Below are 25,130 nucleotides of genomic sequence, written 5' to 3'. Positions count from 1 at the left end.
CAAAGGAATGCGGGATTTGGGGCACTGCTTCTAACAAGGAGCAAATTAGAAGCTATGAATTCCGCAGGAACAAGGGCTTTGCTCTCCTTTGAAGCAAAGGAATAACCAAGCAGTAAACAAGACAACAAATAAAGGCGTAATGCAGATCAAATACGGGTTCTCCCTCTTGCTGCACACAGCAGCACCATCCAGTTCAATTTCTTGAAGAGCGTTTCCAGGCGCTATTGTTTCTGCAGGTCTGCAGCAGCAAGGGGAAAAGCAGCTGAGGACACGTCATTTCAAGTGTGATGGAGTCGGAAGAACGAAGGAACCTCGTGATTAAAAAGCACAGGACTGAAACCCTGGAGAGCTGAATTCACTTCCTAACCCTGGAAAAAAAAAAGAAGGAAAAAAAGGAGGTTTCCTGTGTGATCACATCCTCGATGATTTATTCAAGTATCTGGTGTTGAAAACCAAGAGAAGGGGGGGAAAGGAAGCGGGAGGAGGAAGGGGAAGAGTCGATCCCATGGGCTTTCAGTAGGCTTGGGGTGAGCCGAGCAGCATTGGCAGCAGTGCAGGTAGCGATGTGCTGAAAGGATCTGTGCTGAAAGCCTTCCCTCGTGCAGCAGCCCAGCATAGGAGGCCTGTTTGGTTTTTGGGATCCCGGCCAGTTCTGCTGGGTGGGCAGAGCTGTACCCAAGGCTGACGGGAGGTCACAACGCTGTGGTGCACTGGGGCTTAGCACACACCAGGAAAGTGTTTGAAGACTTTTTCTCCCCCTGGAAAAAACAAGCACCCATTTTTTCACAGATCCATCTCCCTGCTCATGACACCCCATGACAGCTGCAGCCAAAGCTCAGCCCTTTGGGTCCCCAGTGCCCCAGTTGCACTGATACCCCATGGCATGGGGAATGCAGACCCCACAGATGCGTTATCTCTCACCAAGTTCACAGTGAGATGAAACAGAAACAGAACGCGAGGCAACCAAGTTACACAGGTTAAGGCCCTCCGTCCTCTTTTTCTCATGCTGAAACCTGTCAGGCTGTAGGATGGCTTCAAAAACAGGCAGTCTGTATTTCATGGACCCCTCCTTTAAAAGGGAACCACACAGTCCATGTCGCTGCAGCCTGAACTGTCACCACGATGAAGAACTGTCAGAACGTTGACCTCGGTGAGCAGAAGAGCAGCACTTAATACAAAAGTAAACGTGAGAAAAGCACGAGCATAAAGGCTCCTTTCCAACTCCAGGACCCAAAGTAAAATGTCTGTAGGAATAACGACATTTAGCACGCTCCAAAAATTTTCCTTGACATCTTTTTTTTGCTCTGTGTGATGGGTAGAGACTTCCTGGGGCTCCGGAGCCAGCGGCGATTTCACGTGCAATGTGCCAGACAGCGGTCTCCATGGGAGATAAAAGGAGCTGGAGTCTGAAAATGGAACTGAGGTGTCCCCAGAGAACCTCCAGCCGCTCTGCAGGATGCGTCCATAACAAGGGGATGGTGAGGAAGGAGCACAGTGTCAGATCTCCCAGCCAACCTCCTGCAGCCACGGAGTTTCACTAAGCAAACGAGTGACGTACAGCCGTCAGGACAGGGGTCAGAAGCACCGCCTCTTGTAAGCAGGGTTGCTCTGGAGGCACTGGGGATTACAGCAGTTCAAACAGTCCTTGGCGTGACTTACCGGAACGGATTTGCAAGTTCAGCTTTTCTACTGCCCGGCTGGCACCACCAAGCGTCATACGGGATCACACCCTGAGAGCCTGGCCACATCGACACCCCCCCTGCACAAGCATGGATGGTGATGGGAGAAGTCCCAAAGCCAGCTGCATAACCCAAGTCCAGCCAACCTCAAGCAGTACAGGGGAACAGCAGCCGGGCACTGTGCAGGGAGCACGGGGCCAACCCCACAGGGCAGCCAAATTGCCAAATATCCAAAGGGCTCTCAACAGGGAAAGAGCTTTACACAAACAGCTTCACAGCCACTTATGGGCGTCCTCAAAGGAAACAGCTGCACCGGACCTCAGCTGCCATGGCTCTCCAGGACAGCACGCGAGAGCCCATAGCTGAGTTCACTTAGAAGATGCTGAGGCTAAGCAAGGAAAACAAAAAGCTAAAAAGCACATGTCCGTGCTGCATTGGGAGCCCAGCTCATGGTGCTGCTTTGTGGTACAGCAAACTGACTCCTGCATGCCCTGACCTCATTCTGCAGCTTTTTAGGACAAGCACTGTCCCACCCTCCCAACCCAAGCAGTGCAAAGATGGGTGCAGAGCACAGCCCCAGAGCTCTGGCAGTGCCAGCTCCCCAGGCCTGAGGCGTGCAGCCAAGGGAGGTTGTAGCTTTGCTGCTCTCCAAGAAGTGTGTGGGCATTTTTCCTGCTTGTTGACAGCCCACTCCCTAAAGCTCAGCGCTGGGGATGCCCCATGTGCCCACAGGACCTCCCCTGGGCCAGCAATCCCATCTCCTCTAATGCACTGAAGGAATCCACCCCCTACAGCGCCTTCCTAAAAACTGTCAAACGTAGCTCAGCTCTGCATACAGGTAAGAACAGCTGCTAATATTCCATGCAAAACCCCCTGACATCAGCCTGTGAACAGCGCAGCTCCAAGCTGCCCTGGCAGACGTACCCCAAACCCACCCCATGCTGTGAGGACAGGAAAGTAGCACTGGGAGCACCCAGAGGTCCCACTGTGCCTTGCACATCCCCAGCGGTGGGCACACATCTAGGGAGTTAATTGGGTCTCTTTCTGCTCTCTTCATGTCACTGCCATGCATGTACATACACACATGGGTTTGGAGCTTTGCATGACAAATTTCCAGCTGGGGCTCTGCCTGTGCAATGAGGAACAAGGAGTCCCAGTCTGGGACATCCCAAGCCCTGGGGAATGGGTGGCTCGGACCAGCTCTTGCAGATGAATCTGAAGGCAAGATGTCAGCCTGAGAGCTCAGAAGCAGCCCCTGCACCGAGGCACTGCTGCTGCTCTCCCACCATGCCCTTAGAGCAATATCTCATTCACCCCCTTGTAAAAATGCCTGAACTTGACCAGAGCCGCCCAGAGAGGTACGACCCAGGCTTTTGGGTGGTGAAGCTGTGCACACACATGAAGACATGATTCAGGTGAGCAGCACGTAGCTGGGAGTGCATAGCTGAGCAATGCTCACCAAAGGAATGCAGGAGGAGCAACATGAAGCCACTTGTCTGGCACGGCGAGGAGCCCTGCAGTGACATGCACGGCCCTGGTGCTCAGCAGGATGCTGCCGTGGTGAGGGCAGGCTCAGGGAGATGAAGATGCCTCCAACCAACAACACATCACCCCTTGTTCAGCATTCTATAGATGCAGTACTGCGTGTCCTCAGAGCCAGGTTGGGAAGGGTTCAGAATGAGAGCTCCAAAATGACTTAAAACCATCCAAATGGCAGCAAACCAACCAAGCCAGCCTTCAGGAAGACACAAGTGAGCACCAGAACTGAGCTTCGATGGGCTAACTAATGCTTGCCACCAGCTCTGTCACAGTGACAGACCTGTGACAGGGTCCACGCCACTCCACCTCCAGCAGCAACGTTCTGCACTGTCAATGCAACTCGGTCAAAGACAGTAATTTATGGAGTAATTAAGTGACTCACAACAGTGACTCATCAGCGAGCACCACCAGGTTGGGCCACCCCATCCACTTTGCTGATGTAGGAAGTGACTTTCTGGTGCAGGTGCTCCCGGCGGCACAGAGCTCTTCCATTTTGCAAATAGGGAACAAAAGGCGGAGGCTGTGGGCCCAGCACTGGAGGAAGCATTAACAAAGCATGGAGATGGGTGATTCATGTGGGATTGGGGCATCGCAGAGGACAGCCCCAACTGGCTTCACCAATGGGAAAGCACTCATAATGTTCATTTGCTTTGCCGTAATTTCAGGGGCTGGTTTTCAGGCCACGCCACTCAGAACAAACCCTGTCAGCTCACATCACCAAAGTCTCCACTCAACCAAGTAGGTAACTATGGGGTGTCAAGCTGCTCCTCATCCCCACCTCCTTTGCTTTTGGTTTTTGTTTTTCTTTATTTCCTCAGAGGCCACACAGAGATCTGAAAGTTGTATGACTCACTGAGTTGACATTTTCTACGCCACCCCAGAACTTCTGGTTCTTCAACATATTCCAGAGCGCTGCAATGCACAGTGACAGGAGGGACTGAGCACAGCTCATCTCCCAATGGGACAGGAGCAAGGCAGCACCAGCACGGCTTCCTTCCCAGCCTGGCTCAGACAGAGGGCAGCAAGGGGAAAAAAAAGAACCAAGGGTAAATCACAGCAGGCTAAAAACTTGCTATTTCCAACTTCCTATTTAATGCAAGAAATAAGTCATTTGGGGCCAACATGCAGAGCAGAGCTCATGCAATAGGCAAAAAAAAGCCACTGCTGGCACATGGAACTGTTTTCCAAACCTTCATCAGTTGTTTCTCCCATCACCTAGTATGGGAAGCATGAAGAGTAAGTGATCTACTACACTACTACTACTGCTACATCATATAGATTTAACCAGTGCAGAAGTTAGGGTCAGACGCTCGGTATTTCTTCTCTAACTTCCAGGTCTCCATTCAGATCAGCTCTTTTTCAGCGCAACACCAACATTTGTCTTTGTGCAGAGGTGAAAAGTACACACACTGTTAACTCAAAGGGGAGGAAAAAGAAATCAGTGCCGACATCATTTGAATGTTACAGCGCTCCACCATCACAACTTGCAACAGAACAGCTGGCCCAGCAGGTCGATGCAAGCTTGATAGGACAGCAGCAGAACGCAAGGGGGGTTTTTGCCCCTTATTTAAAGAATTACTGATAGAAAGATGTGCATTTCAAACAAAAAGAAGATGCAGGCTGAAGCGTCAACACCGAGTCCCACTCAGTTACAGCAGAACAAGCACGCCCTGCTCTGCACGAGCCTCACCACTCAATCCAAAGCAGCCTTCTGAAGCCAAGCTGAGATATTTGATCAGCAGCATCAAGTCAGAAACCAAAGCACCCAACAAAATCCTCATTTGTGAGAGAAGCCTGCAGAAATCCCGTTGAGCAGGCTTTGGCAATCTCTGAAGCTGACAGCTGGATGCCCTTGCTTATCTACTGCTGAAGCATGCACAAAAAAGCCCCGAATGCTTGCAGTGCCACGCGAGCCTTCCAGGCAGCCCCGCCAGGCTCTTAAAAAGACCCATATAAATAGCGAGCCTCGTTTATTAATACTTCAGAGATAAAAGCAGCCGTGCAGCAGCAGCTCGGCACATATTGACACAGAAGACCACCCGCCCTACGTGGTGCATCTGCCCGCATCACCGGCAGCTACCTTTGGGTTGTAAATGCAGTAGGTGTGTCGCTTTTTGTGCCACTATAAACCCAGCAAGCAGGGTCAGTGCAAGGGCTGCAACACCAGCTGCTAATATTCCAATCATTCCAGTTGAAAATGAGGTCCCCATGCACACCCCCACCATGCCCACTGACCACGTCTCTCAGTACCACATCGTTATGGTTGTTAAGCCCTCCAAGGACAGTGACCCCACCACCTCCCTGGGCAGCCTGAGATCAAGTGGGATCCCCAACTCTGCTACTAAAAGAAAGCTGGTGGCTGCTGCTTAGCTAAAGGCATTGTTGCACTGACATTTGCCTGGCGCAGGGCTGCCTGCCCCCTGCACTGGATTTCAGTGGCACTGAGGCTGGCAGAATAGCAGTGCCGATGGCAGAGGTGTGGAGACCATGGAATGGAACGAGGGGACCTGGGGACAGCAGGTACATGACACCCACACAGGAGTGCATGACGCAGCTCAGAAGGAGACGGGCAAGAAGCCAAAACAAAGAACAGAAGCAGGAGGAGATAACCATGACCCGGTCCTAGTGGCCGTCCCATCTACAGAGCCCTTCCTGCTGTCTCCCAAAAACAAAGGGTCAGATAAGGCGCTGGCTCAGGTCAGGACTGGTCTGACTCCACTTCCAGCCCAGGGCAGCAGATTTGGCACTGCTCTTACACCTCATCCATCCTGTTTTCCTGCTCGGAGCGGAGGCCAGGCAGCGAAGCAGCCAGCCCCAAACACCACAGGGCCGCATGCAGTGACCCGGCTGGAGGATGATGAGAAGAAAGAGGAGGATGAGGAGGAGGAAGCCTCCCTGTTTCCTGCTGCTCTGTGTTCTCACCTTGCTCTCCATCAGAGATCCTGGACTTTGGCTCTTGCTCCCTGCACACAGGAGGCTGTAGGCCACACTGGGCTGGCCCCAAGGACCTGAGTCACTCATTAACCAAGGGGGTGTCAGCAGGGAAAGGAGGCCAATGGCAAAGGGGCCTGCAGGACCCTACGAACTGGGGACACTGAGTGCCTCAGGATGCCCATGGCTGGGTTGAGGGAGTTAAACGAGGCGGTGTCACAGCTCACAGAGGTGGCCTCAGCAGGGAACGCCGCCGGGTTCTGTGTGCAGTATCAGGACCAGCCTCTAGAGAGGGAAGAAAGCCTCATCCGTGCAGCAGAGAGAAGCTGGCTGGTGGCACGGCATGGAGATCTGCAGCAACCAGCCTGCATGAACCCAGCAGGGCGCTGGCACCGGGACCCAGCACGTCCACGTCCCATAGCATTGGGACAGGCCCACACTGCTCGGCTTTAGCTAGGAGCACTCCAGCATGGCTTTGCCTTCCATTAACCTTGATGCAAAAGAGATGCAAAAAGCCCCTTCCACACGAGCACGCGAGGCAGCGCAGCCCCCACGGGTGGAACCCAGCACAAACACCGATGCAGCTGGCTGTCCCCACAGGGAGGCCGGGGAGGGCATCGTCCTCATCCACCGCACCAACGACCACCGACCCCATTCTCGCAAACCCTCCGCCCGGCAAAGACGGTGCCAGCGCCAACCTGCTGCTCTACGGCTGGAGCCCCAAAGCCGCACCCCACCCTCCGACACAGCCATCCCCACCACGAGACACCCCACCACCCCGCTCCCACATCGCGGCGCGGACTCTCACCCCGCCACAGCCCGGCACGGCGGGGCAGGGACCCCCAGCACTCCCATCCCCCACCGGGTTGCGGGGCTCGCCCCCCGCCGGGCTCCATCCAACCGAACAGGGCGGCGTTGCCATGGCGAAGGCAGCGCCGCATCCCGCAGCCCCCCCCGCCCCGCTCCCACCGCCGCGGCCCCGCCCGAGCCCCGCAGCCCGGAGCCCCGCAGCGCCAATGCGGGACCCCACAGCCGGAGCGCCTCAGGGGGAGGGCTGGGGTGGGGGGGGGGGGGTGGGGAGCACGGTACGGCCCCGAGGAGCGCCGGGATAGGTGGGAGGCTCAACCCCCGCGGAACCGAGACAGCCACCCCGATCCCCCGCCGAGCAGCACGACGCGGCTCACTCACCGAGCGGGAGCCGACACCGACCCGGTACCTGCCGGCGCTGCGCCGAGCGGAGCCCGCCCGGCCCCTGCCCACAATGGGCCGCGGCCGCCCCGCCCCGCTCCGCCGCACGGCACCGCCCCCCGCGCCATGACGTCACGCAGCCGTGACCCCCCCCCCCCCCACGGCACGGAGCCGCCGGGAGTTGTAGTCTGTGCAGGGAGAGGATCGGAAAGGGGTGATGGAGAAATGTCTCAGCCCATCTCACCTCACCCCATCCCATCCTGTCCCATTTCATCCAATTCTATCACGTTTCTGTTCCATCCCATACCATCCCGCTCTATCCCATGCCATCCCACTCTGTTCCACCCCGTGCCATTTCATCCCATTCAGCTCCATCCATCTCATTTCATCCCATTCTGTCCTATCCTACCCTATCCTTCTTCTCCCATCTCACCCCATCCCATCCCATCCCATCCCATCCCACTCTGTTCCATCCCATCCCACTTCATCCCATTCTGCCCTGTCCCATTCCATCCCATCCCATTCCATCCCATCTCATTTCACCCTACCCATTTCATCCAATTATATCCCACTCTGTTCCAACCCATACCATCCCACTCCATTCCACTCCACTTAATACCTTCTTTGCCTCGGTCTTCAATAGTTATGCTTGTAACTCCCTGGGAACGCAGCCCCCTACACTGGTAGACGGGAAGGGGGAACCAAAAGAGCCTTGCGTGATCCGTGATGAGATGGTTCTGGATCTACTTAGAAAGCTGAATGTTTATAAGTCCATGGGGCCGGATGGGTTGCACCCTAGAGTGCTGAGGGAGTTGGCGGATGTGGTCACCAAACCACTGTCCATAATTTTTCAGCAGTCTTGGCTGACTGGGGATGTCCCGGTGGATTGGAGACTGGCAAATGTGACGCCTATCTTCAAAAAGGGCCGGAAAGATGATCCTGGCAGCTACAGGCCCATCAGTCTCACCTCGGTGCCTGGGAAGGTTATGGAAAGGATAATCTCAGGTATCATCATGGACGAACTAAAGGTCAGCCATGGGATCGGGCCTAGTCAGCATGGGTTTATGAATGGTAGATCCTGCCTGACTAACCTGATTTCATTCTATGACAAGGTGACCCGCTTAGTAGATGAGGGAAAGGCTGTCGACGTGGTCTACCTGGACTTCAGTAAGGCCTTTGACACTGTCCCCCATAACATTCTGGTAGAGAAGCTGGCTGCCCGTGGTTTGGATGGGTGCACGCTCCGCTGGGTGAAGAACTGGTTGGATGGCCGGGCCCAGAGAGTTGTGGTCAATGGAGTGGAATCCAGTTGGCGGCCGGTCACAAGTGGCGTCCCCCAGGGCTCGGTGCTTGGGCCGCTTCTGTTTAACATCTTCATTGATGATTTGGATGAGGGGATTGAGTGCACCCTCAGTAAGTTCGCAGACGACACTAAGCTGGGAGGGAGTGTTGATCTGCCTGAGGGGAGAAGGGCACTACAGAGAGACCTTGATAGACTTGATCGATGGGCCAAGGTTAATGGAATGAGTTTCAACAGGGCCAAGTGTCGGGTCCTGCATTTTGGTCATAACAACCCCAGGCAATCCTACAGGCTTGGGGAGGTGTGGCTGGAAAGCTCCCAGACGGAAAGGGACCTTGGTGTGCTGATGGACAGTCGGCTGAATATGAGCCAGCAGTGTGCCCAGGTGGCCAAGAAGGCCAATGGCATCCTGGCTTGTATCAGGAATGGTGTGGTGAGCAGGACTAAGGAAGTCATCCTGCCCCTGTACTCAGCATTGGTGAGGCCTCACCTCGAGTACTGTGTCCAGTTTTGGGCACCTCAGCACAAGAAGGACATGGAGGTACTGGAGCAGGTCCAGAGAAGGGCAACGAGGCTTGTTAAGGGCTTGGAGAATCAGCCCTATGAGGAGAGACTAAGGAAGCTGGGGCTGTTTAGTCTGAGGAAGAGGAGGCTGAGGGGAGACCTTATTGCTGTCTTCCAGTACCTGAAAGGTTCTTACAGTGAGAGTGGGGCAGGTCTATTCTCACTACTGACTTGTGACAGGACGAGGGGAAATGGCCTCAAGTTGCGCCAGGGCAAGTTTAGGTTGGATATTAGAAAGAACTTCTTTACAGAAAGGGTGGTTAGGTACTGGAATGGGCTCCCCAAGGAGGTGGTTGAATCGCCATCCCTGGATGTGTTTAAGAGCCGCTTGGATGTGGTACTCAGGGATATGATTTAGCAGAGGTTTGTTGTTGAGGTATTGTTTTGTGGTTGTTTTTTAAGAGATAGGCTACTGGTTAGGCTGCGGTTGGACTTGATGATCTTCAAGGTCTTTTCCAACCTGAGTGATTCTATGATTCTATGATTCATCTTATCCCATGCCATCCCACACTGTTCCATCCTCTCCTGTTTCATCCCATTCGGTCCCATCCCATCCTATTTCATCCCATATCATTCCATCCTATCCTATCCTATCCTAGTCTATCCTATCCTATCCTATCCTATCCTATCCTATCCTATCCTATCCTATCCTATCCTATCCTATCCTATCCTATTTCATCCCACCCCACACTGTTCCATCCCATCCCATCTCACTTCACTCCATTCCATTCCACTGCATCCTGTTCCATCCCATCTTATCCCACTCCATCCCTTCCCTTCTCCTTCCCCACCAGCAGACGAGCACTGCAGATAACGTGCCACCAGGCTGGTGACGCAGGTGAGGACAGGCACACAAGATCCATATCCCAGCTGCTTTCACAATGCATGATAACATCCTCTCAAGCAGTGCAACCCTCTGCCTGCCAGCTGGGAAGTCATAAATCACTTTCCCAGAGGTTCCTGTTTCCCTGACGGCTGTGCATGGCACTGCCATCTCTTCTCTGCAGGATCATGCTGTGCATTCCCACTGCCTTCATGCCAAGGGATTTGCTATTGCTTTTAGTGCAGATCAAAACTCCAGATTGAATTAACGGTGTGTAACATTATAGCTCAAGTCAATATTTCTTTTCTGGATAAGAAGTCAAACTATTTCTACATCGTATTATTATTTTTTCTTAGCAACAACCCTTTAGATCAATGGGAAGGTCTGAAGGTCACGAGGGATAACAGAGGTTGGTTGGGCCCTAATAGACATAAATACAAAGGAAGGGCCAATGAGGGGAACGTATAGGAAGAGCATAATTAGGGGCTGCCACCAAAGTGCAGAGCAGAATGCTTTTGCCACCAGCAGCTTGCTTTTGCACAAGGCTGTTGAAGGAACCCAAAGTGCTAATGCTGATGTGCTCATCGCAGCATGTTGGGGCTCTCTGACCTCCAACTCTTGGTGCTGGAGCGATGGGAGGTTGCAATTCTCGGGGTGTTTTAGGGGAAAGGTGTCAAGGACTATTGGGAGCAGCAAGGCTGATGGTAGTGCTGGGAGGCTGGGTAAATCTCTGAGTGCATTGGGGAAAAGCCTGCACTGTTTTTGGAGAGGGAAATTATGGCTCACAAATCTATTGCCGTCCTCAGAAGCAGCCAGAAGGACAGCAGAGATCTGGAGATGGATATAATGGATATGGATTTCCTAATGGCTCCTTCAAAACCTTTCGTCCAATGCTCTTGAGGAGGGTAAGGAGCCATGAAAAATTAAGTTAAGGACAGAAATCATAAGGAACAGACAGAGCTGAAGGGGTACCCAGGGGAACAGATATCTGTGCAGGATCTGTGCTGCTCCACATCTCTACACATGCTGGGGACACCTCGGGACACAGGGAGGAAACGGCAGCTGACATTCAGGAGAGATAGATGTGAGTGATGTGCTGTGGGGGAAGCAGTCCTAAGCTCATGCTCATAACAGTGGGCTCTGAGTCACCACCACCTTGTGGCAGCGGGGTCTGGTGGTTCGGTATAGGCAACCCGGTGAAAGCAATGAACTCTTTGCTCAGCAGCAGATGAGAAAGCAAATGAGTTAATGAGAAAAGAGGGAAAACGACCACACAAGTTCCTGGTTTGAATAAGATGAACAGTTCTGATCTCTGTTCTCATCACAGAGCTAACTGTAGAACCATTGAGAGCTCTAAGATCCCCAACCTCAGCCCACCCCCACCATTCCCACTGCCCACATCCCTCAGTGCCACATCTGCATGGCTCTCAAACACCTCCAAGGGACAGCGACCCCACCACCTCCCTGGGCAGCTGTGCCACTGCAGCCCCACTCCTTCTGAGAAGAAATCCTCCCTAATATCTGATCTATTCGCCCAGTGCTTGCCCCTGCCCACCCACCTCCTCCAGGACACACACTAACCACACGGTGCTGGTGGTGGAGCAAACAGCCAGGGTTTGCCAGCCTGGGTGTGCAGCTGTGGGACAGCCAGCACCTGGAGGTACTTCCACATGGCAGCAGCTCGGCCATTTTCCTGTAATTGCCTCCTCAGAGCCTGTTTGGAGGCTGCTTATCAAGCCCCATTGTGTTGCTTTCTTGCTTGTTTTTCCAACAGCCGCCTATTAAATTAAGCTCCTATATTCAGACATGAAGCCCAATCAGCAGCTGCCCGCAGCCTTGCTGGGTATGTAGGACACTAGCAGCAGCAAGGCAGATGGGCATCCAGCCATCAAAAAGGGACACCGTGGGCTTGGAGGATAACCCTGCAATGCCTGGTAACAGGAGGTTCTCAGTGCAGGTTGTTCCTTGGGTGCAAAACATAATGAGAACATTCAGCTGAGAGAGTGTGAGTTCCTTGTCCTAAATATGGTATTGTTTGGACTAACTGTTCACTGAACCTATAAATGTTCTCAGAGCTCAGTCTGTGTGAGATCGATCCCATATTGTCCGCGGGGGAGAGCTGCTGTCTGTCTGCACCAGTGAAACTTGGAAGGACATCCTTGTCTCTGTTGGCAGCAGTGGAATGTGGAACCTACCCCACCATAAAAGTGAAATAGAATCATAGAATCAGAGTCATTAAAGCTGGAAAAGACCTCCAAGGTCCCCAACCCACCCCCACCGTACCCACTGCCCACATCCCTCAGTGCCACATCCCCACCGTTCCGGAGCACCTCTGAAGATGGTGACCCCACCACTTCCTGGGCAGCCAACAGCTAACATCAACCTGAACCTCCCCCTGCACAACTTGAGGCAATTCCACCTTGTCCTATTGCTGTTACCAGGCAGAAGAGACTGACCCCCATGCCACCACCATCACCTTCTTTCAGGGAGTTGCAGAGAGCAGTAATGTCTCCCCTGAGCCTCCCCTTCTCCAGACCCAACAATTCCATAAACAATATTGATCTTGGATGAAAATAGGCCATCTCTCCTCGAGGTTATAACTTTTCATGTTGTACAGATGACCCACTCAGCAGAATAATCACTATTCTGGTCCCAGCAGAAGGCTAGCACTGAGCGTGCAGAGCCTTACAGGAAGGTTCCCATCAGCTGCAGCCAGGGCTGGCTTCAACTCAGAGATAGGAGACAGCGCTGTGCTTTGGCTCTCTTTGATCTGAGGCTTTTAGAGCACATAGAGGCCCTTTTGTGGCTTGGTATTGGCACGGGGAGGTTCTGCTTGAAGACCTTATCTCCAGCTGCACCAAGGAGATGGCTCAGCCCAGGCTCCCAGTAGCTGCTGGCTGCTGGCAGGGGAGGCACAGCTCTGACATGATGCTCTGCAGCCTCCAGAAGGAAAATAAACGCATTCCCAAGGCAGGGCTGGGGCTGTGCTGCTGCTGGGATTTAGCTCTGATTCTGCAAAGTCCTTAAGCTTGTAAAGAATTTGTAATTTGCTTGTAAGCGAATTCCCCTTTGCGTCAATGACCACGTGCATGCACGTGCTGTATGGAGTACAAGGAGGTCCCACCTTGGGGATGCAGCTCCACAGCCCCCACCACCCACAAGCCCTGTCCTTGGAAGTTACTTTTCTTGCACTGAACTGCTGCGAAAGATGCCAGACCAAAAACAAATCCCCGTTTCAAAGCAGGCAGGGAAAATATAATAGGAGCTGAAATTGTTGCCTTTGCAGAGGGGGCTGATGATCCATCACCTGACTGGGGCACAAGGCAGCTCCCTCCCAGGTCTCCATCAAGTGGGGAAAGGAGCTTGTTGGACAGGAATTAAGAGCCTTCATCAAGGGCACAGCTGCACTAGAAATATTTAACTACCCCCCAATTTTCAATATGATTCAGCCTTCTAAGTGCCTATGTTATTTTGCCAAATGAGGAGCTGGCTGGCTAAGCCAACTCTTGGAAGTCTGTCCTCAGTGATCCAGACAGGGTCACCCAGAGCCTGCGGCACCCCGAGATCTGGCTGGGCGCTCTGCATCATGAGACCACGCTGGCTATTTTGGTCCCCCTGATTTCTCCTGCATCATTACATTTTTGCAGTGCCTGACTCCAGACAACTTCAAGTTTGTCTCCGGTAAGTGCAGAGCTAAGAGGTTTTGTTCCTCAGAGCTGGAATGTGAAGACTCAGCGACCAGCACCAGCAGGAACATTTCCCTGCCCCGTGACAGCTGTGTAAACGGACTGAGTGCTCCCAGTATCTTTCAAAATATCTCCGTGGCTTCCTCAGGTCCACGTAATGGATTTCTGTACGAGAACATGACTTGGGATGGATCTGATATGTCGATACAGCATCACCCCTGGCATGGAGGGATGTTATGGGATTGGTACCAGGGCTCTGTCCTCATCCTGGTGGTACCAGGGAGTCTCCATGCCAGCTGATAGGGAAATCCTGGCCACGTTGGCAGCAGCGGGGACCTTCCCAGTTGCATTCTCCTTAGTCACAGCAGCATTACTAACCCCATTCTTAGATTTTCCACGGAGGCAGCATGAGTAAGAGCTGACTCTTAGGGCTGGTTGTTGCCTCCAGAAGCCCTGAAGGAGAGAAGCCCTGATGGGACTATCGGGCTGTTTAAGTTTCGGGACAAATCATGGTTGTGCAAGGAGTGGGACAGGGACAGGGACTCTGGCATGGATCAGTGGGAGACGCAGCATACCCCAGGCTGGTGTCACTCCATGAGGTCACCTTCTCTGCCATCTCTGACACACCTCCATCTCTCCAAAGGACGTATTCAAGGCATGCTCTGCCCCCCCGGAGAAGAACCCCCAGCTCCCTCTTGGCAACTTCCCTCCCTGTGCAGGGCTGGGAAGGGTGGGCAGGGGGAACAGGAACTTTCCCATTTGGGTGAGGCGATGGGAACCGAAGGCGCTCCCCCGGCACCAACCGCCCAGGCGGTGGGAACGTGAGCTCAGCCCCGAGGCGACTTAATGGGCTTTAAAAAAACCCCTTTGTATCCGACCCATTCTTCTTCCCAAAGCCGGCTGGCAATGCTCCAAGGGGAAATCTTTGCGTCTGCTAAAGCAACACAGCGATCACCCCGAGGAGGATCGGCTATCGGGCTCCCCCCGGCCCCTCTGGAAGATCAGCTGGATGCCGGAGAGGTGCTCAAATCACTGCACCCGAAAAAAAAGCCGTAGGCTGCAGCAGCCCCCTCGCTGCTCAAACAACACCCCCCACCCCCCGTTCCTCCCCACGGTGCTGGAGGCAGGGCTGGGAGCCGTGCTGGGGCTCGTGGGGGTTTACAAGCTCACAAGAATCTCACCACCGATTTATCTCCCCATCCCCGCTTTTTATGGCCATGCAGATAGGGATTCAGCAACAGGGCTCAGCAAGCTCAGTTTGTTTGTCAGCTGCAAATAGTTCTCCCCAGAGCTGTCCAGGTCTGTACACATACATTGCAGACACCCAGACACCCACACGGAGCAGCTCACCCTGACCCCAGTACCCCCAAAAGCACAGTACCAAAGGCCCACCAAGCAGAACACCCTCTGCCTGCTCCCATCACTCACTCACACATCCCCAACTCCATCCCCATCTCCATAAGGTTGGGTTTGATTGCTTTTAAATCGCTGGCAATATATTTTTCTTTTTCCAGAGATATTTTTTATTTTCTTTAGGCTGTACAAATCCTCCTCTTCTGCAATGCTCTCCAGTTCAAGGCCGGGATTATCTACATGGATTTAGGGCAGTGATGTGCAGCACTTCTCTCCTCAAAATCCCACTTTCAAGCAGGTCACCAGAATTTCTGAGTAGCTGTTTTCTTAGCAGTCCAAATAAAGCATTCAAGTTACAGTTTATTGGTGCAAGGCCAGATTCAGAGGCTGTGAGCTCCTTTGTGTATCCTCGGTGTGTCTGGGGGTGTTTGGTTTTATCTGGGGATCACTGGCTGTTCCTGGGGGTGGCTGCAAAGCTGTGCATTTAGCAGTCCCCTCCTGCCAGTGGTGTGAACTGGCAGCACTGACAAATCCAGACCCTTTAGTGACACACAGCCATTGCCACAGCTCAGCTTGTCCAGCAGAGGCTGGAATGGCTCAGCATTCCCGTCTCCATTTCCATTCCCACCCCTATCCCTATCCCTATCCCTATCCCTACCCCTATCCCTACCCCTATCCCCATTCCTCTCCCTACCCCCTCCCTATCCCTATCTCTATCCCCATCCCCACCCCTATCACATCCATACCCCTACCTCTACCCTATCCCCACACCCATGCCCACCCCTAGCCCCATCCCCATCCTTATCACACTGGTGCAGCCAAGCTGGATGGTTCCCAGATCATCTCAAGGTGAAGGTGATGAGAACATGAGGCTGAGCCAGCTCTGCTGGTGACCCACACTGTAGGGACACAATGCTCCCCAGAGACCTATAGGCAAACAGTAGGGTCCCAGCAAAAATCTGCTGCTATCCTTTATCAAAACCACTACCACTTAGTTTGGATGCTCCGGGCATGATTCAACACTCATTATCTTCATTGCACTGGAGATTAAGCTGCAATCTTCCCAGATAATAGCTTTATTAGCTCAATATTATTCTTTCTACATTATTTATTTACTCTAAGTCCAGAACACTCAAAGCTTCCACTAGAACAGTAATACTGGTTCAGCAGACAATATACATCATTTTTAGCCCTGGCAAAGATTCTGTGTGAGAACAATCTCAGATCAAATGTGTTCCTGCTGATGGTTCCTGCAGGAAGGTGCGTGTCTCTATGGTCACCTCCTCAGGTGTTGATAGTGAGAGACAGTGGTCTTCAGGCTTTGACATGGGGTTGTTGAGCTCTAGAGTTGTGAATAGGAATGAGGCTGAGGATGCAGATGATGTTGGGAATGGGGATAGGAAAGAAGATAGGGATAGGGATGAGGATGGAGATGGGAATAGGGATAGGTAGGGGTTGGGTTTGGGGATGCTGAGCCATTCCAGCCTCCAGTGGGCAAACTGTTCTTCTCCTGGCCAAGTGGCAGCCAGCACCTAGGGCACAGCTCTCCACATTAAAAATAAATTAGACTCCACTAATTACTCATTTAACGATAATTGCCAGGACTCCTGACTTCGGCTTTGCTCATCAACAAGTACAGGGAGCCCTTGGCCACAATGGGGCATGGGGTGTAACAACACTCTGGCAGCCCAGCAAACCAGGCCGGTTACAAGAGCTGATTTGTGTCAGCCTCACAAGGGCTGCCCAAGAGTATCTCTGATAAAATCACTTAGCCGTGACTTTCCTCTGAGTTGGCATCATGGCAGAGGATGGTTGTGAATGAGTTCTTTTTCCTTGATGACCTTGACGTGCAAGCCAGGAGCTGAACCTCCCTACATCCAGCTCCTCTCAGCAAATGCAGTGGTGTCTTTCCTCTATGGCACAGGGATCTCCACTCCCTCTGCTCCCTCCACATTCTCCTTGGCTATCAGACATCCACAATGCAATCAGCACACATCCAAGTTGGGACTGGAGGCACCAACATGGGGCTGGCTCTTTTGGCTCACTCTGCTCATGGGCTCCTAGAACCCATGGCTTCTGGCAGTGAGCACCTCCCTGTGTTACCCCCTGATGCTCCAGGAATAGGAGAGAAGCCCCAAGCAGCCCCAAACAGGAGAGGTTCCTGCTCCAGGAACAGCACCTGTGATGTGCCTGCAACACTCCAACAACACAAGCAGATGCTGTGGGCTACCTTTGATGTGTGTTTCTTTACTGTTCAAAAGAGCCTCCCTTGGAAGGGCTAGGGCTGGAGGCTGTTTATAAACACTGGTGCTGTTGTTAGGTTCTGTCCATCTGTTTGAAATGGGGGTGCCCACCATTCTGCAGGTGGGAAGCAGAAGTTGGAGACTCCTTTGGTTGTGCTCAGAAATGTTCCCCATGTCCAGGCCTGGATGTTCACAACCATCCATCTTCCAAGACTCTCAAAGCACAGCCTCATCCCTGGGGTCTGGTATAAACACTGGGCTTTGGAGACAGAGGGAGCGATCTGGCAGTGCCATCATGAGCTGCCCTGTGTCAGCAGTGCTGCAATCTGCAGCTGCCTGGAAAAACCCCAGCGGAGAAGCCATGTGTCTGGTCATGTATCTCAACACGCCCAGCCCAGCCCAGGACCAGCCAGGGATTGAGTACATCAGAGAATGTGCACCTTTGTGCCTGCTTGCTGTCTGTGTTCACATCAAGCAGAGATGCCTGGAAACAGGCTCTGGAAACACTTCCTGGACTGCCGCACTTAAGACAGCCCAGCTCCAGCTTTCTGGAGCTGCCAGCAGCCTGCCATCCAGCACTGCACCTAGTGATGCTCTGGTGATCCAAGGAGGGGCAAGCTGCCTGACACCAACCACACACTCGCAGCTCCTATTGACCCCAGAAGGGGCATCCCCATTTCTCTCCTCTCCTGTGGTACACTCCCTCATATCCTACCTGGGCTCTGCCATCCAAGAGTTGGCTGTCACCACCCAACTTGGTGGTCTGGGAATTTGGCTCCAGCTTTGCCACTGAGATATCTATGGAGAACACAACAGCACAAAACTCTCCCGGGACTCAGGCTGCATCCCAATGACTTGCCCCAGACCAGAGTGTGGATCTGTGGTGGAGCAGGGAAGTGTGCTCAGCCTTCGTCTGTATGAAAAGCAGCCAGACTGGCCATGCAGCTCACCCTGCTTGAGGCTGCCCACAGCTGGAGCTGCCAGGATGCTATCAACTGCTCCTGTAGCTCTACAGAGAAGCCATGAGTCTAAGTGCAGGGTTTGCTGACTGCATCTTGGCCCCGGGGAGCTGTGCTGGACGAATTGCTGTATAATCACAGCAGAGCCCAGCCTGCAGAACAGCATTGTAATACTTTTTTTCCTCTTATCATCATGCAGTTTTGCAGGCTCTCATTTGATCTTCTTTAAGCGTGTGAACGTGGCCAAGAACAGAGCAGCCTCTGCCTGCAGAACAGCTCCTTTTGTTCCCTTTGTTCGGGGGCTCCAGACTGCTCCTCTGTCTTCTCTCTCCATTTCTGGTAGCTGCATGGGAAAAAAAGCACCTTTCCAGCTCGATCTCAGTATGAGCTTGGCCATAGAAAAGGGCAAAATGTCCTGAATGTTACAGATATTCTGTGAGCTGGAGCTCTGGTAAAGAGCACCCTGAGCTAAAGAGGGGCTGTAAGTAAGAAGGGGATGGACTCTTCAGCAGGGTGTGTTGTGACAGGACAAGGGGAAATGGCTTCCAACTGAAAGAGAGGAGATTTAGATTGGATATAAGGAAGAAGTTTTTTATACTAAGGGCGGTGAGGCACTGACACAGGTTGCCCATAGAGGTGGTGGGTTTCCTGTCCCTGCAGACACCCAAGGTCAGGGGATGGGCTCTGGGCACCTGATGGAGCTGTGAGCGTCCCTGTTCATTGCAGGGGGTTTGGACCAGATGGCCTTTAAAGGTCCCTTCCAACTCAAATCACTCTATGATTCTATAATACTCGTGGGGCAGATCTTTCACCCAGGATCTGCCTGCCACTGCCCACAGTGAGCTGCCCTGAGCCAATGCTGAAAACCGGCAGTGCTGGCTCATTTTGGCTGATCTATCTGCTCCTTCTGAAGAGCTGACCCTTTTTGTTGGAATAAATCCATAGCAAATCAGCTTGGAAGAGAAACAAAGAATGTGAGGGACGTGAGAAATACAGCTCCATGTTTCACTCTGCTGCTGCTCCTGATGTGAAAGCTTCCACATGACTTCAGGCTGAAGGCGGGTTGCAGTCAACTTAGATATTTAATTCAGAGGTGTTGTGAGCATGGAAGAGAACTCAGTGCTGTTCTGAGCCAGGCATCCTGCCTTGCACATTGCCTCTGTGCAGCAGACGAACCCATTTCTAGCCCAGCCCTTCCCACTTCTGGTTTCGGACAGGTGTGCAGCAATCATTCCTAATGCGATTTGTACACCCTTTTACACCCAGCTGGCTGAGTACTTTCAAAACAAACCCCAGACGGATCTCAGTTCCCTTCTCATCATCTCCCTTGAGGAGAACCCATAGGAAGACGTGGCATTACCTAAATGAGGACTTCAGCAGAGCTGGGGCACAGCAGGCTGTGTTACTCATCATAGCTCCAGCTGCAGGCTGGTGATCCGCTGGTGATTTGCAAGAGAATTATTTTTGTTCTGTGTTTACAAAATAAGAGAAGGAGGTTACTGGGGAGGCCTTGGGGCAGAATGCATCACTGGTGGTGGTAAAACTGAGATGACACAGCTCGCTTGCACCAGATGAAGGTGTGCTCCCTCATTAAGCCTGACTCATCAGAGGGCGCGGGGGCTTCGCATGGCCTCAAGCTGCTGCTGCTGCTGCCAGGGGCTGGCAGAGCCCTGATCCCCACTGCAGGGCTCCGGTGCCACACACAAAACTGGTGTGACTGGTTGGGAATGGTTGGCTTTGGCTTTCCCATCTTCCTTGCTGGGAATTGCTCTTTACACTGAGCTTGTGTGGGCTGGAAGATGGGGATATTTTTTTAACAAGGTCTTCTTACTTCTTTTTTTTTTATACTAAATTAAGAGCAGGAATAATTTACTGCTATTTGAGACTCCTGGATACGCAGCACTGTTAATCTCAGACTACTCAAATTGTAAATTAAGCCTCCCCAAATCATGAGCTTGTTTTCTTTTTATAGGTCACTCCAAAAGTAATGCCTCCCACGTATTTCCATAGAAACTACAGCAGATACAAACAGCACAATAACACTATTAGAGCAAATCTTACCTACAAACACTGCTTTCCAACATAGTTACTACCATTAGCTTTGCATCTTTGCCAGCCATGAACAAAAGCCATGCATGCTGTGATCATTGAAATCTGCACCAGAGGTGGTGACCCACTGTTGTTGTCACCATTGCTGAAACCTACCATGCAGACTGAGATGAGACATGGGGGAATGGCTTTAAACTAAGAGATGAGACTGAAGTTAGATGTTAGGCAGAAATCCTTTACTCAGAGGGTGGTGAGGCACTGGCAGTGCTGCCCAGAGCTGTGGATGCCCCATCCCTGGAAGTGCCCAAGGCCACAGATGGGGCCCTACACAGCCTGAGCTGGGGGGACACAGTCCTCAGTAGTGGTTGAGGCTGGATGGGCTTTATGATCCCCTCCTACCCAAGCCATTCTAAGATCCTATGATTCACCAAAATGGCTACTTGAGTGGGATGAAGGAGCAAATGACCATCACCCTGTCAAGGCCCAAGTGACTCTTTCCTCTGCTCAACTCGCAAAGCAAGAGAGAGGAAGAAACCTCCTTCCTCGTCCCTCCTGCTTCCCCAGTTCCCTCATCATAAGGGAATGAAAAAAGTCAATATTGAACGTGTTGAAATGAAGCACAAGGAACGAAACGCCTCTCTGGCTTGCCAGAGGGTGCTGAAAGAGCCACGTGTGAATCTACATTTTCCAGAGCCTCGATCAGCTCGGGGTGACTATTTTAGCTGGCCAATATGCAGTGAAGGAGCCTGATTTCAGGAAGTAATTTGAAATTGAAAGGGGAAAAAGCACCTTCAAGTGCCTCATAGCTTGGCCTCCCCTGACAGAGCTTCAGAAAGCGCCTGGCCATTTGGGAAATTCAAGAGGTGGGAATAAAGTGAATTTCCCATGTGGGAAATTGAAGAACAAGGGCCAAGGGACACAAACTGGAACACAGGAAGTTCCATGTGAACGTGAGAAAAAATTTCTTTGCCGTGTGGGTGGCAGAGTGATGGAACACGTTACCCACGGAGGTGGTAGAGTTCCCTTCTCTAGAGACATTCAAAGCCCACCTGCATGCTTTCTCTGCAACATTTGATCTGGTTCAGAAATAACCTTTTCGTTTTTAATTCAATTAAGACAGGCATAATCGATATACAAGCACTCCTTTCTTGTGTACCAACAACGCAAGGCAGTTACCTTGGTCTACCGGGTACAGTGGTGCCTGAGGGAGGCTGAATTAAGTCCTAGTGATGAGTTATGGTGCATAACGCCTCCCAAACACAACCACTGTGATTTATGACCACTGAGATTACAAAGATTTTGTTAGGTAGTGAAGAGTGATGGTTGATGTCCCTTTAAATGCTTATCATCTCTGGCAGCTTAATTGAATCCTGTTAACAGATGCAATGGAACAGAGAAACATTTCTCTTGCTAGCGGTCCTCAGTGAAGCAGAGAAGCCCGGCCTTGCTGTTATTTCCCTGTTTTCAACTCAAGTATTTACCTTTGAAGTCAGAGGGAGCAGAAATGACCTTCCTGAAAGAAATACACTACAAAAGGAGCATACGATTCAGGCATTTGATGGTTGCACTGTGCACAGGAAGAGAATCTTTAACAGGGTTCATCTCCAGCAGCTACAGATGCCCATGGCCTGGAGTGACTTTTAGGAACGATTAAGGCACACATGCAGCAGCAGGTCCTCTCGTAGCAGCTGAGCTGGGTTAGTCCCTCATCAAGCTCCACGGTGTTATCTTTTTCTTGGGAAAGCCACAGTGCTGGGTAGAACTTAAATTATACCCCATGGAAGCTGGCTTGCTCCTGTGATGGAGGTTGTAATGAGGGAGTTGGGATTCCAGTTATAGCTCGGCACAGCAGATGCAGCTGGGTTTGCAGATGATAAAAACACAGCCTTGTCTCAGGAATGCTGCAGAAGTGAGGCACGCAGGCAGTTGTTTTTTTTTTTCCTTCAGAGCAGTCCTTTAACTCTGGCTGTACTGTGCAACAGTTGTTCCCATTGGGAAATCAATATTTACAGAGCAAACAGTGAGGGGACGTGGGCTGGGTGCCATCCCAGCAGGTAACAGGACCTGCTCTGTTCACTCCTGCACCTCAGTCCCTGGAAAATGTTACTCTTCTCTCCTCTGGGGTTGCAGTAGTTTTTCATTACCACTGATGAATACTAATTTATACATACTCTGCTCTGTATGTTTCTCAAGGGCTGGTTGTGAGGAAGGAGGCAGCTATTGGAATATAGGATGTTATAGTATATACGTTCCAATAGTACTCACAGCTCACCTCTTCCAATCAGAATGAATGGCCTCATGCACAGAATTAGCCATTCCCTTAAACAGAACAAGTTATCATAGAAAGTAATCATAGAATCATAGATCATTAAGGCTGAAAAAGACCACCAAGAACATTTAGTCCAACCCATCCCCAACATAATCAGAGCCAGCACTTCATATAGACCAAGCTTCCAATGCATGCCAGGGACCTCTCCAGGCTCCTGCAACCCTGCTGCTTGAAGAGACCTTCATATAAGAGACAAATGCAAGAAGCTGCAGCCCAGCAGGGAGCAGCACGAACCCAGCCAGAAAGCACCGTGCTCACCAGGCACTGCTGATGGAGACTGCTGTGTGTGCAGCAGGACTCCCTGCTCTCCTTTGCCAGAGTCCACCTCTGGTTTTGCAGCAACACTCAGCGTTGGCTGTGCAACATTGCACAGCACTGTGCTCCCTCTCATTTGCAGAGGCAACTTGCAGCTGTAAGAAAAATGTTTTCTCTCTAATCTGTATTTACACAGGATGGAGATAAAGACATTCCTCAACAATCACTTAATCTCTCTTTGTGCTGACACCACCAGCTTCGCTCAGCCCAGCTCCCAAGCAGCCATACGTGCTGCGTTTGCAAACAACCCCCAACATAGGCGGATGAAGGGCAGCCCCTTCTGGAAGCTTTGGAAGTTTCTGGCATGTGATGTGAAGCACGAAGCCTGCTCTCAGCTCGGCTCCTGTTCCCAAAGCAGCCGCGTGCAGACATGCCATCCCTGCTGCAAGCTCAACTCATGCAAGCAAGCTCCCAGCAAGCTCCGAGCCCACGCCTGGCCCTAAAGGGTTGGAAAAACAGGAAACCCTTTCAAAGGTGTCTGAGGATTTGATGTTGACGTTTGAATTTCCCTTTCGTATCACTGTAACTTTTTTGTTTGAGCACTTTATCCCCGCGCTGTGAAAGCTGATGGTTATTTCTAGTTGGAGATGTTGTGCTTTTGGAAGTAAAGCCAAGGACGGGAAATAAAAATGTTTGAAGGCACTTCAGTGCATTAGACAAGCATTCCGCATGAGAAGCTGAGCCCTGAGGGGAAAACATATCTCATGTACCAATAGATAGCAAAGGCAAAGCTGTTCTGCCTAGTGACAGTTTTGCAGTTGCAGGAAATAATATAATGTACTCATCAGTAGAAGTAGAGTTCTAATGCTGTGACAATGATCTAGAAGTAGTTGGAAGGGACGGAGGACAAAACAGACCGCATTGCTGGGCATCCAGCACCCCTGCTCAGCCAGGCCTAGCAGTAAGCAGAGGGGTTGCCCAGCATGGCTGCAGGGGTTGCAGAAGCAGGATGAGAACATCCCGTAGGTGGGGAGCAGCCCTTGGAAAAGCAACTGGCAATGAGTTTGTCAACAATGCTGCATCTGGAGCTGGATGCTGGAAGAACTAACCACATGTAGTCTACTAATGTGATACAGGTGAAACTACATCCTAGAGGGCTCGAATCCCGGGAGTTGGACTCAATGATCTCTAAGGTCCCTTCCAACTCGCACGATACTATGATACTATGATATGATGATACATGTCAGTGCCCTGTCCCTGCATTCACATTCCCATCAGAACCAGCTTCCTGAGACAATGGCATGCCTTGCCCTGATGGACACATAAAGGAGGCATTTCCTCAGGGGAAGTTTATTTGGATTTTTAGACACACACAAAAAAGAAGAAAGAGTGGGAAACCTTTCCAGTAATCTGGGAAAGTATTATTGGGCAAGACCTGTTCTGCTGCAGGGAGGCACTTTCCCCAGGCTGTTATGCTGCATTTGTTTGGCCAGAGCTCTGCATGCAGAGGCAATGAGGGAGTCAGGACTGGATCTCTGGAGGTCTCCTTTTTCAGAGGGTCTAGAGTCTGGGAAATGAACGTTACAGTTTGTTAGAAAACCACCAGTGTTTCTACAGCACATATTTAATAAAGATAACTTATGTCTGGCTGCAAGTTAAATACCTTATAACTCTGCACTTAGCGTTTAGTGCAATATATTGCGTGGTCTGTGCCTAACCTACACCTGAATTAACAATGTGCCTACAAAGACTTGTGACTCTGAGACACGGAGAAGCATGAGGCAATCAGAGGAGCAAATTCCTGGTGTTGTAGCTTGGCAGGCACCCCACGAAACCATCAAACCCAGCTTAGGCTAATGGGAATTAGCTGTTGTATAGTTCAGGGGTTAACTAACATTTTTGTAAAGGGCAGAGTAAGAAGCAAATGCTGAACTCAGGTAGTGGTGCTTCAGACCACTGCTGCTGTTCAAAGATTGCCCTGTCCTCAGGAAGGGATTTCTCCATGGAAACACTGCACAGAGCACTTGTACCCCAGCTCTGAAGCTGCAATGCCAACATGGCGCAGAAAGGGGAGGGAGGGAGACAGAATCAGAGCAAGGCAGAATTAAGTCAGGGGCACCTCATCAAGAAGGCTTTCTGTAGAAAGTGTAGGCCACTCATCACAGAGAATGGGAAGGTGATGTGCTTGGGCTACTTGACCCCTGCAAAACGGGGAGGAAGATTCAGGTTGAC

The 25,130-nt window shown here is 51.6% G+C and overlaps 1 protein-coding gene across 6 annotated transcripts in view; it reads right to left on the bottom strand.

Moving 5' to 3' along the window:
• Positions 1 to 7,457, bottom strand: part of DAAM1 (dishevelled associated activator of morphogenesis 1) — a 77,532-nt gene extending 70,075 nt beyond the window's left edge. For 4 of the 6 annotated variants that reach the window (XM_072337789.1, XM_072337788.1, XM_072337792.1 and 1 more), the window contains exon 1: positions 7,338 to 7,457. The gene's annotated coding sequence lies outside the window, so the exon portion shown is untranslated. The remainder of the gene's footprint in view (positions 1 to 7,337) is intronic. The other 2 variants (XM_072337790.1, XM_072337791.1) reach the window with 2 other exon arrangements.
• Between the last annotated feature and the right edge of the window lie 17,673 nt (positions 7,458 to 25,130).

This window comes from Excalfactoria chinensis, chromosome 5, assembly GCF_039878825.1.
Source record: "Excalfactoria chinensis isolate bCotChi1 chromosome 5, bCotChi1.hap2, whole genome shotgun sequence".
Classification (NCBI taxonomy): Eukaryota; Metazoa; Chordata; class Aves; order Galliformes; family Phasianidae; genus Excalfactoria; species Excalfactoria chinensis.
This window is presented reverse-complemented; position numbering and strand designations above follow the sequence as displayed.